Source organism: Tursiops truncatus, chromosome 18 (assembly GCF_011762595.2).
Source record: "Tursiops truncatus isolate mTurTru1 chromosome 18, mTurTru1.mat.Y, whole genome shotgun sequence".
In the NCBI taxonomy this organism is placed as follows: domain Eukaryota; kingdom Metazoa; phylum Chordata; class Mammalia; order Artiodactyla; family Delphinidae; genus Tursiops; species Tursiops truncatus.
Genome location: NC_047051.1, coordinates 60,449,520 through 60,462,158, shown reverse-complemented (window position 1 = coordinate 60,462,158; position 12,639 = coordinate 60,449,520). Strand labels below are relative to the sequence as shown.

Below are 12,639 nucleotides of genomic sequence, written 5' to 3'. Positions count from 1 at the left end.
CACTACCAAACGTAAAACAGATAGCTAGTGGGAAGCAGCCGCATAGCACAGGGAGATCACCTTGGTGCTTTGTGACCACCTAGAGGGGTGGGAGGGAGATGCAAGAGGGAAGAGATATGGGAACATATGTATATGTCTAACTGATTCACTTTGTTATAAAGCAGAAACTAACACACCATTGTAAAGCAACTATACTCCAATAAAGATGTTAAAAAAAAAAAAAAAAAAAAGCACCGAGCTGATCTCCCTGTGCTATGCGGCCGCTTCCCACTAGCTATCTATTTTACGTTTGGTAGTGTATATATGTCCATGCCACTCTCTCGCTTTGTCACAGCTTACCCTTCCCCCCCCCCATCCTCAAGTCCATTCTCTAGTAGGTCTGTAACACAACATTGTTAATCAACTATATTCCAATATAAAATAAAAATTTTTTAAAAAAGAGTGGTTCAAGATGAGGGTAAAGTGGTGGTAAAGGTCAGATATGCAAAGCATTAAAGATCAATTTAAAGGCTTTCAGATTCTATTCTAAGGTTAATAGGAAGCTACTGAAAGATTTTACATATAATATAGTTTATATTTTGGAAAAATTATCCTGACTTCTGTCTGGAGAATAGACTTGAGATGCTAACAAGGTTATGGAAAAATGAATTAGGTCACTGTAAGTTCGAACAGGGCAGCTGCAGGCCCAGTTGGTATGAACTCAGTGTCTAGCGGTGCCTGGTACACTGAAAGACGCAACATACATCTGTTGCACGTTCAGATAAATGAACGAGATTATCCATCATTTTTATCCATTTTTATCTGACCCAAAATTTTCTTGAATGAGAAAAACAGCTTTTCAAGGTCTAAAAGTTTACCGTCTATGGGGAAAACACCTTTACTATAAGGGCAGACATTTTTTTTCTCTGAAAGACCTTGAAGCGTTCATGATAAGATGTCTGAAAACATTTTTAGTGTGTCATTTGGATGACAAGTGAAAAGAAACATTGTTCCTCTGAGTTCCCAAAGCCTCAAGAAGCATAGGCAAATAAAAAGAACAAATGTATACATGGAAATTATTCACTGGAATATACTGGTTTTCAATCTGTATGAGTCAATTTTCAAAATTATATATTATAACTTTTTATAAGTTTTATTGTTATATAATTCATGTACCATAAAGTGCACTCTTTTGAAATGAACAACTCAGTGAATTTTACTATATTAACAGAGATGTGCAACCATCACTGCTATGTAATTTTACAATATTTTTATCACTCTCCCCTGCAAAAATCCTATATGCATTAGCAGTAATTCCTTATTCTCTCACCCCTGGTAGTCACTAATCTACTTTCTATCTCGGTGAATTTGCTATTCTAAATATTTCATATAATTAGAATCACATAATATGTGGTCTTTTGTGACTAACTAATTTCACATAGCATAGTTTCAAGGTTCAATCATTGTAGCCTAAGTCACATTGTAGCATGTATCTGTACTGCATTCTTCCTTACTGCCAAATAACATTCCGTCGTACAGTTGTAAAACATGTTATTCATCCATTTATCAGTTGGTGAACATTTAGGTCATTTCCACCTTTTGGCTCTTATGCATAAAGCCGCCACGGATATCCACATATAAGTTTTTTGTGAACATATGTATTCAATTCCCTTAGGTATATACTTCGGCATGAAATTGCTGGGTCATATGATAACTCTATGTTTAGCATTATGAGGAACTGTCAAACTGGTTTCCAAAGTGGCTGCATCATTTGACAATCCCTCCAGCAACGTGTGAGTGTCCAAATTTCTCCACAGCCTTAACAACACTTGTTATTGTCTATCATTTACCTTAGAGCCATTCTAGGGGGTGTGAAGTGTAACTGCCTCCTTATGATTTTGATTTGCATGTCCTTAGTGACTAATGATGACAACATGTTTTTGTATGTTTATTAGCCATTTATATACCTTCTTTGGAGAACATCTCTTTAAACCCTTTGCCCATTTTTATTAGGTTACTTTTTATTGATGTGTTGTCTAATTACATTAATTAGTGCCTCCACTTAAACATTTAACTCGGAGAGTGTAATACATGACAGGGATGTCTTATTCCTGATTTTAAAACAAATGCTTCCAGAAGTTCCATTGTGCTCTTGGAACTATATAATAGTTCTAACATTTTTTAGTTTTCTGTTTCCATCATGTGTTAGCTTTAATTTGAATGTCTATTTCCATCATGTTTGTATCTTACTTCATGGTTACGTGTATGTCGGTACTATTTGGCACATTCCTAAAAGACATTCAGTATGAAGTGCATCCTTTATTATGATAACATATACTTCATTTCTTATCTGTTTGATTTTTCTTTTTTGTTTTCTGTTTTCACTGCTGCCCTCCATTCATCCTCTGGGAATACCCACTCCAACTCTCTGTTGACCTGTTTAAGTCAGCTGACCCCACATACGGCTCCAGGGTGGGAAAATGACCCAAGGGTGTCCAGCCAGAGTATGAGCAGATAGTTCAGAGAGATGAATGGGCTCAAAATCAAAGCAATGAGCAAGCATATAAGCGATTTTGATCCATGGGAAATAAGTTCTGTTTTTATTCTTGCTAAACTACACAAGGATGAGCCTAGAGATTGTATAGCCTACCTTGTTAGCACTTGGGGACGGTCTACCTGAGAAACAAGCCAAGACAGACTAAAGCTTCACTGAGAAGTAGAGAAGCACGTTAATAACATTCATGAGGAAATAGATCGAGTCAGATCTTCAGCTACCTGTACCTTTTGACCTTTAGTCATGTGACTTAATAATTACCCCCCCCTCAGGAAGGTTTAAATGAATTTGATTTCCTGTCACTTCCAAAGAATCCCATCTATTATGATAACTTTTCTAGAAACTTTTTTTCTCAATGTGAGAGGTCACAGTATAATTTTCAAAAAGATAAAAAATGTGACTCTAAAACTAACATATGGGGACTTCCCTAGTGGTGCAGTGGTTAAGAATCCGCCTACCAGTGCAGGGGACACAGGTTTGAGCCCTGGTCCAGGAAGATCCCACAGGCCATGGAGCAACTAAGTCCATGCACCACAACTACTGAGCCCATGCACCACAACTACTGAGCCCGTGCACCACAACTACTGAGCCCGTGTGCCACGACTACTGAAGCCTGTACTGGCCTGTACAGCCAGTACTCCACAACAAGAGAAGCCACCGCAATGAGAAGCCTGCGCACCGCAACGAAGAGTAGCCCCCGCTCACCACAATTAGAGAAAGTCTGTGCGCAGCAACGAAGACCCAATGAAGAAAGAAAGAAAGAAAGAGAGAGAGAGAGAGGGAGGGAGGGAGGGAGGGAGGAAAGAAGGAAAGAAAAACTAACATATGACGAGCGGTTGTGAAATATTTGTTCAATTCCTTAATGAGGGAAAAACAGCCCAGTAAAGCTGCTTGACAGTACATACCAGTGTTATAGTCAGTGAAAGAAGGAACCCCAGAATATTATTCTAAAATGAGATGTAGAAGATGATTAATATTTTTCAGGTAAATAAAACAATAACTCTCCAGTTTGCTTTCTCTATCAGATGAAAATAACTTGTGATTCAACAGGACAAAAATTATTTGCAATGTATCGATCTTCCGTAAAATAACATCTGACTCTACAGGGCATAGTAAGGTCCTTATACGCAGAAATAGCACTGAGTAATGTTTGCCTTCTTTTCATTTTTTTGGATTATTTTTCCCCATACTTACTACTTTATTGACGGAAGCTATAACCACCTATCATTTGACAACATGGTGGATTTTTTTAGAATCCTTCTCTATCCAGTTCGAGGATAAAGGTTTCCTAACCCTAGATTAAAACCTGGAGGTCACCTTGAAATGCACAGTTCCTTGCGCAACAGTGATATCTAGCATCAAGCATCTACTACTGGTTGATGTACTGAGGTGGGATCTTCTTCAAGTAAGACTATTCATATAGTACAGACAAATACAGCTCAAGGTCATTGATGAATTTAGTATGTAGCCAAAACTGACTCTCTCACACCCTACCACGCACTTTTCCTGGCTTTCTATTTTTATCACTATTTATATTTCCCTTGCATAATTTTGACACCAAGAGCGTTCCGTCTACTTATTCTAGTCTCCAAATGAACACACAGATAGCTGAAAATGGAGTAAGGAGAAGGCAAGCCTCAATTTTAAAAGGTAGGAGAGTCTACCTGTCTCTGCTGCTGAAGGGTTAGATGTCAGCCACTAACCCTTCTGGTCCACACAGTCCCTGTGGGCTCAGACAGAGAAGAAAAGTGGAAGGGGAACAAAAGATCACAGTTAGACTGCACATTCTTGAAATGTGAAGACTTTGAAAATTCCTATGATTTCTTCTTTAGTTGTTAAATGTGAAAACAGAGAAGTGAGTCAAAACCCATCATAAGGCCACTCTCACACTTGGCCCCTACACACTCAAGGCGAGCCAGACACAAACCAAGGGCACACGGAGAGTCAGAGTCTTCTCTGATCATCCTGGGCTGGGTTAGATCTCCAAAGCCACAGAATGAAAAGTTCATTGAAGAACAAGAGGATCAGTGGCCACTGTCGGGGGCCTGCAGCCCTTCACCATGGAGCTTCCCAAACATAAACAACTACAGACACAGAAAGACATTTCCCTGCTTAGTTCTTGGGGCAGCCAGGAAACACCTAGTATGGCCGGAGCTGTTGGCCATTCCCTCTGCCCTATGGAGCCTCGTCGGTACCCCAGTGTCACGTGATGTGACCGCTGACATTGTGGGTTCAGATGTGGGGGGCACATCTTGAGAGGCACTGTTTTTCTTGTCACTTACACCACTTCCAGTGAGGAATGCTCTGGTTTCTATGCACCATGGACATTCTGGGCAGAATTCTCAGTGCAGGGCTGTATGATCTGCTATGGCCATAGGAACGTGGCAGCCTGAGTTGAGTCATCAGTGGCCTTGGGGGCCATGGGGAGCCCACTGATGGCTGTGATGCTCTGTGTGATACTCATCCTTGGAGACTCCATGCCCAGTAGTGGCAGTGCTGTCAAGGAGCTTAGCACAGGCCCAGATCCCCAAGAAATGCTGTGAGTGATGATGGCTTTTATCGTCACAGTGAGGGTTTTGTGCTTAAAACTTTGCACAAAAGGAGACACAAAAAGGAGACACAAAAAACTGCCCACTGGAGTGTCTGTCCTTCTAAAGGAAAAATATCGAATTATTGAGAAATTTAGCTACTTTGGAAAGAGTCTGGAGACCTTAAATCACCCAGACTGGAAGCCAAACTTGAGAACTTACTCTAAGACATGGGAAATGTGAAGACCATGAATAAAGAGCTGAGAAGCTACATCTCTTTACTTGGGCTTAAGCCAAATACTTACAGAAAGCACAGAAAGGAGAAAAATCTCAATGTTTACAAGTTCAGCTGCTGGCTGACATTATAAGCAAGATTAAATATTTTAGGAAACACATCAAAGCAAACGAAACAAGGTTACAACCAAAAAAGCCTTCAAAATCCATCAGAAGAATGAAGGACAGCTTCAGGTAGCACTAACAGAGCCTTTGGAGGTAAATTCCAACCTTCAGAGAAGAATAAAGCTGCTTTCATAAAATCTCAAAAATGGAAGGGAAGAATGGGCAAAATTAATTTAGAAGGAAAAAAAAAACCTCTCATAAAACCTTGCCTTTGGATTGAGTTTTTAATAATAAAGAGAGTCTGATCAAGACTCTAAATGAACACTTGCTAGAGAGGAGATATTGGGCTGCTGTTCTGGGGAAGGACAACATGAAGTGTGGAAACGTGGAATTGCATATGTCAAAGGCATCAGAAAATGGAGACTTCTTAATTGGTGAAGACAAAAGATTGCTGACTTATGAGACTGAGTTAATACCAGTTTACAAACTCTCAAAGAAAAAAAAAAGACAGCACATGTACACAAAATTACATGCAGAAGCTAAAATTATCAATGCACTTAAAAATTATCTGCATTAAAAATCAAAGCATTAAAAATCTCCGACCAAGAAAATGTTGTTGCATTCAGAAAACACTCAGGCAAAAAGGGAGAGGCAAAAACTCCAACAGAAATATCGCATCCTTGCTGCACTTAAGGAAAAAAACCAATTTTTTATGCAGTATCCAATTTAGAGAGAATTTATACCATTTAAGGTAGAGGAGAGCTGTTTCGAACCAGCCAAAAACATCAGTAATGTATATGAACAGCTACACACTTTAAAACTTCAAGCAAAAATTATTTCAGAAAAATTAAAAAGAATCGCTGGTTATTATTAAAACCTTCTTATTCCCAGAAGACACAAGCTCATATTATGGGTGTAAGAGTTCTGTTAGCTCAGAGAAACCTCAACAACATAACAAAACAGAGGCATACATGATGCAAAAATTGAGAAAGAAATTTAAAGGTTCTGAAAACTATCCTTCCATTCCCGATTTCCTAAAAAGTATATTTGATAGAGTCTTGAAACTACAATCAGGAATCCTCCAGATTCCAGATCCCTGAGGAAGGAGAAGCATCTGGTTTGACGGTGAGGGAATGAAAAAGTTCATGCCTGAAGTCTACCAGTTGTCAACCCCCAAGCTCCCTCCAGTGTGGCCAACTCCATCCTCGGTCAGCAGGTCCTCCAGGAGAGAAAGACAGAGCCGCGTGGTTAAAATCTTGATCTTAACAAGAAAGCATGTAAAGAAGAATTGAATAAAAAGGGAGTCAAAAGCCTACAAAGAAGAAGCTATCAGGCAAGCAGCATAGTAATAGCTTTCACATAGCTGATGTGTAAGATGTCCAAGATTGAGTCCCTATCTTCAACGCATTCCATTCTAGAGTACCAGGCAGGACAACTGAAGATGCAGACATTCATTCACCATAAGGGTGAACTCTCCAACGACTAGAGCTGTCCACAAACCTGGTGGACCATTATTCCCAGAGATCTGTGTCCAGCTTTCCCTTTATAGGACTTCAGGGTTTCGTAAGACACTGAATAATTTTTTTTCTTTCCCAGGAAATTAAGCAGAAATAAAGAATCATGATTATCAGTGCTTATTCTCAAGTAATTCATACCACAATCTTGCTCAGAAAGGTAAAATCACAAATTAATCATGCAATATTTTTTAAGTCTTATAAAATATCTATCCTTAAATTATGCAAGCTTGTTATCCAATGTGTTTCTAAAAAAATTTAGACTTACATATGAGGTACCTGGATCTTGATTGGTCCTCACCACTGCCAATCACTTCAAGAGAGGTTATCAAAGGGCCAAAGAGGACACCCCCTCCTCCCATGATCCACATGTGCAGGGAGCAAGTCTCCAAAATATGAAGGATTTGGATCTCATCAGGCATGTAAAGAAAATTCTTACCAGCTGGGGCTGAAAATATTATAGAAATATCTCAATTTTTTATAATGTTTGAGTAGAAAATCAATGGACAATAGGATTACCCTTTGACTTAACTCTAGTCAGAAAATTCCGTCTCATTCCACATCTGAAAAGAACTAAATGGGCCTACCATTGAGAGGAAAACCCACTAATTATTGCTACATGCTTTACTGCTACCATTTCTGTAAGAGCAAGCTCCCTGTCACTATTTAGTATCCAGAATTAAGTGGATGAAAACCTTTCAAAGTGATCTCTATCTACAATGATGAGTTGGACTGGATGACCTTCTCATAGTCTAATGAATCTTCCTTTTCTTTTCTATTAGCTTATAGATTTTTCTATTTTCAGTTAGCCCACTTTCATTGGATTCTGTCTGAGCTTTTACTTTTGCTCTAGAAGCTTATGTCTTCCCCCTTCAATTGTTGCTAATTTAATTCTTATGCCTTTCCCTTTTCTCTTGTCAAGCTCCAGTCTTATTCCTCAAAAGAACCAGCTCATCTGAACAATATAATAATTACAAGTTCGACATTAGCCCAACCCATCAGTTAAACAAAAATTAGGCAAAGGTAAAAATGATATTTTGATGAAGATGTCATCAAGATATATCAAATGACATGATGAAGGTATTTTCAATGAAGTCTTGCCCACCTACTCATAAACTTTGTCCACAGGTAGCTGATTTATAACCTTTGGTCACAGCCCTTTATTCTCTGTTAGCCAAGTACAAAAATATACGTGAATGAAAGCTCCTAAAAAAATAAACTTTGCTTCAGAAATAATGCATTGTTGGCTTTTTGTATATTGTTGGAAGAGGTCATCGAGAGGACATGACTGCCAGTTGACACGTGAGCGGGACCCAGGAGATCAGAGGCTCCTTACCTGCCCCCACCCCCCATCTTTGGAATGTATATACCACCCACCATTCCCACACTAGGGGCAATTTCAAGGACACAGACTTGAGAGAGTAATGTGTTGCCTTAACCTTATTTGTGCCATAGTCTCTATTATGTAAAATTGAATACAGAGTGATTTTTAGGAAAATATATACCACACTATGGAAGAAATAAAATAAAATTAGGCTTTACCATAAATAACCCAGGCTATCATTTTAATTTTCCTTTCAATTTATATATAAAGATATCATTGAGATACCTAAAAACACATAATTAATTAGGCTTTCATTTTACAGTTTCAGATCAATGTCGATGTGTAGAGAAGCAGTGATCAAATATTAGTTATCACAACAATGTAGTTTAATTAGAGGGCATTAGTGTGGACAGTTCACCTTAAACTCAATCTTGAAAGGTATGGAAATTGAAGTACATAGCTATCCTAAAGCAATCGGGATGCAATCAGCTGAAACTGTACTAACAGTGCAAAGGTAAGAGATGTGGAAAACTGATTTTTTATTTACAAATACAGAGTGGGACTTTTATTGTTGGAAATTATGCTTTGGAACCCAGTACAGACTTAAAAACAGAAACTTTCTGTGGCAGCAATTCCCATTATAGGAGGCTCCTCGTTTCCCCAGGAAGTTCCCTCTTCCCGAAGATACATAGAATGTACAGCTATTGTATACACAGAGCCATTTTAGAAACTAGCTGAGAAACCCCTGCACATCAAGCAAATGAGAAAATACCCACATGGAAACAGGTAGCACAGGCTAGAGGGAACCCTCAACTCCCAGCTGTGGAAACACAGCATACCAAAACTTATGAGATGCAGCAAAAGCAGGAAAGTTTATACTGATAAACACCTACATTAAGGAAAAAGAAAGATCTGAGATAAACAACCTAACTTTATACCTCAAGGAACTAGAAAAAGAAGAACAAACTAAGCCCAACATTACCAGAAGGAAGGAAATAACAAAGATCAGAGCAGAAATAAATGAAACAGAGACCAGAAAAAAACAATAGAAAATATCAACAAAACTGAGAGCTCGTTTTTGAAAAGGTAGAAAAAGGACTAATCTTTAGCTAGAGTAAGAAAAAAATGAGAGAAGACTCAAGTAAATTAAATTATAAACGAAAGAGGAGATATTACAACTGACACTACAGAAATACAAAGGATCATAAGAGACCACAATGAATAATAATAGGCCAAGAAATTAGATAACCTGGAAGAAATGGATAAATTCCTAGAAACATATATCCTGCCAAGACTGAGACATTAAAAAATAGAAAATCTGAACAGCACCAATAATGAATAAGGAGATTTAATCAGTAATTAAAAAAAAAATTTTTTTAAACCTCTCGACAAAGTAAAGCCCAGGACTAGATGGTTTCACTACTGAATTCTTCCAAATATTTAAAGAAGAATTTTATTTTGTCACCTAGATCTCAATAAAGCTGAAAAAACCTTTTTATTTCTAAAATTGTATAGAATCAACATTCAGTTGAGTTTCTTGGTAACATTTGTTCCATTTAGAAGAGGTTGAAACATTGGAATTAACCCAGATCCTGCATTCTTGTTTCTTTAATAAGTTAAAGCATTCAATTATATTAATAACTGATATTCTAAATTTAATAATAGCAGATATAATTTTTTAAAATATCAAGTTTTTATTTACAAAATCAATAATTTCCTACCAAGAAATCATTCAATCCTTTAAATAATTTCCTACTAAAAAATCAATCATTCAATCATTTCCTCACAAAGGAATTACTGTTATCAAATAATTAGCAATTAATATCCATTAATATTAAAACACATTGTAGACTTCTAAATAATATTTTATAAAAATTCCAGTTTTGGGGTTTCCCTGGTGGTGCTATGGTTAAGAATCCGCCTGCCAATGCAGGTGTCACTGGTTCGAGCCCTGGTCTGGGAAGATCCCACATGCCGCGGAGCAAGTAAGCCCGTGCACCACAACTACTGAGCCTGCACTCTAGAGCCCGCGAGCCACAACTACTGAAGTCCGCGCGCCTAGAGCCCGTGCTCCGCAACAAGAGAAGCCACCGCGATAAGCCCACGCACCACAATGAAGAGTAGCCCTCGCTCACCACAACTAAAAGAAAGCCCATGCGCAGCACCGAGGACCCAACACAGCCAAAAATAAAATAAATAAATAAATTTAAATAAATAAAAATTCCAGTTTTTTCTTCTCCTTCAAGGAACATCTTTACAATTACCCACTTACGTTAAATGCCCATTTAAAATATTTTTTGAATTCTATACCACAGTAAGAAAGAGGTGTTCACATTGAAAGCATTTAAAACACCAGAGAAATCAATGAAGTATTTATAAAGAACATATGTACTAATAATTAGTAGGCTTTAAACAGTTACCACGTATAAGACACTAACCAAAGCTCATTTTAGTCTCACAAGAACTCTATGATGTAGGTACTGTTTGTTATTGCCCCATTTCACTGAAGAGGAAACTCAAGAAAGATTAAATAATCAAGTTCCCAAACTCACAGCTAGTAAGTGGTAGAGACAGATGGGAAATCCAGTCTGAGAGTAGAGTCTGTGCTTTTAATCTCCATACTTTGATGGCCTCTGTTAATGCTTTATTAGATTTTTGTCTTAATCCCCAGAACGATTATAAAATTGAAATGCTCTCTTATAAATTAGATTTTGTTTCTTTAATGGTTTACCAAATAGAAGATATTTATAATTTTCTCAGGAAACTGAGAATTTTTTTTCCAGTTGAAATTCATCCAACGGAAGTTTGATACATCAGGTACCCCTATGGATTTCTTAAAGTAGCTGTACGTATTTACTGAGGACTAGACTTGAAAGTACTAGATCTCAGAGATTGCTTTGGGAATGTGAGAAAGTCATTATTTGCTGGCTCACCAGTAATTTATTTTGAATTTATTAAATTCATTGATGTGTGAACTGGTTATCAAAGCTTGATAAACAGCTTATAAATCACTTTGAAGTTGGCAGAAATAAATATAATGAGCCAATTTTCAAGGAATTTAAAGTCAGTTTCTCCTCTGTCACCATAAGTTAAAAAGAATGTCTCAGTTGTTTTATTTGGAAAAGAATCTACAATTTATTAGTAATAATTGATGTTCTTCAAGATAGTTAAGGACCATTTATTAAATGAAATAGAATTATTTGCTTAAAGGAAAGAATGCTCTTTGAAAATCCACCAAGGAGCTTCATATGACAAAAATGTTGTTAAAAATTTATTTATAGAACGCAAGCATGATGATGATTCTAATCATTTATAATACTAAAGTAACCTGCTTCACCGAGGTTTGTTCAGGGCTGGTCCCAGAATATGGAAAGAATAAAGCAAGCTTCTCAGGTACCAAGTACCTACGAATGTCAGAGCCTTATTGTGTCACTTAAACCATCACTTCCTTCTTCATACAGGACAAAACAGACTCAGAGGGTTTTAGTAGCTTGTTCAGACCACATGACTAATGAGTAGGAAACTCAGGAGTTGAAACATGTCTATCTAACTACAAACCTGTATTAGTTTAGCCTTTGGAATAGAAAAAGTAGATATTTTTCTATGTGATAAATTTTAAGGATACAAAAAGGTCCTCCTGGGGCTTCCCTGGTGGTGCAGTGGTTGAGAGTCCGCCTGCCGATGCAGGGGACACGGGTTCAGGCCCCGGTCCGGGAAGATCCCACATGCCGCGGAGCGGCTAGGCCCCTGAGCCATGGCCACTGAGCCTGTGCTCCGCAATGGGAGAGGCCACAACAGCGAGAGGCCCGCATAACGCAAAAAAAAAAAAAAAAAAAAATCTTAAAAATCAGTTCACTTATATATATTAGAAAACTCTGGCCCTGAAAGGTTAAATGGCTTGTCCGAAATTATATAATAATTCAAATCTAGACGTGGTTTCAGATTTCTTGTACCTGTTTTCCTTCTGGAGATACTCAATATTATTGATGTTTTGTTTCCTGACCCTAAATGCTTATTCCTCATAACTATGAAATACATGAAACCTTAGAATTCTATTATAAACCTCATTTTGAGTTGGTTTATTATACCTCTTGCAAAAGTTTTGGTGCATGTATGATCTCCCTAAAGGAATGAGATACTGCAAAAAGACCAGGACCATTGCATATGGTTGGGAGCCTTGTTGACTACATAAGGATACCCAGTTGAATGAATCAGGAGTGAGAAGTGAAATCCAGCTCACGCTGGACCTGCTGAGCCACAGCATGGCACGACATCCACCGAAAGATGACACCATTTCTAATTTGCATAAAGGTACCATATTGGCTCACACAGGTACTGCAAAGACCTTGGAAGTTAGCAAGAAAAGGTGGGGTATGTGCTTGGACATAAAGATTTTCATAT

At 37.9% G+C, this 12,639-nt stretch overlaps 1 protein-coding gene across 1 annotated transcript in view; it reads right to left on the bottom strand.

Moving 5' to 3' along the window:
- GPC5 (glypican 5) overlaps positions 1-12,639 on the bottom strand; it is a 636,849-nt gene that overhangs the window by 382,543 nt on the left and 241,667 nt on the right. The window lies entirely within an intron of this gene.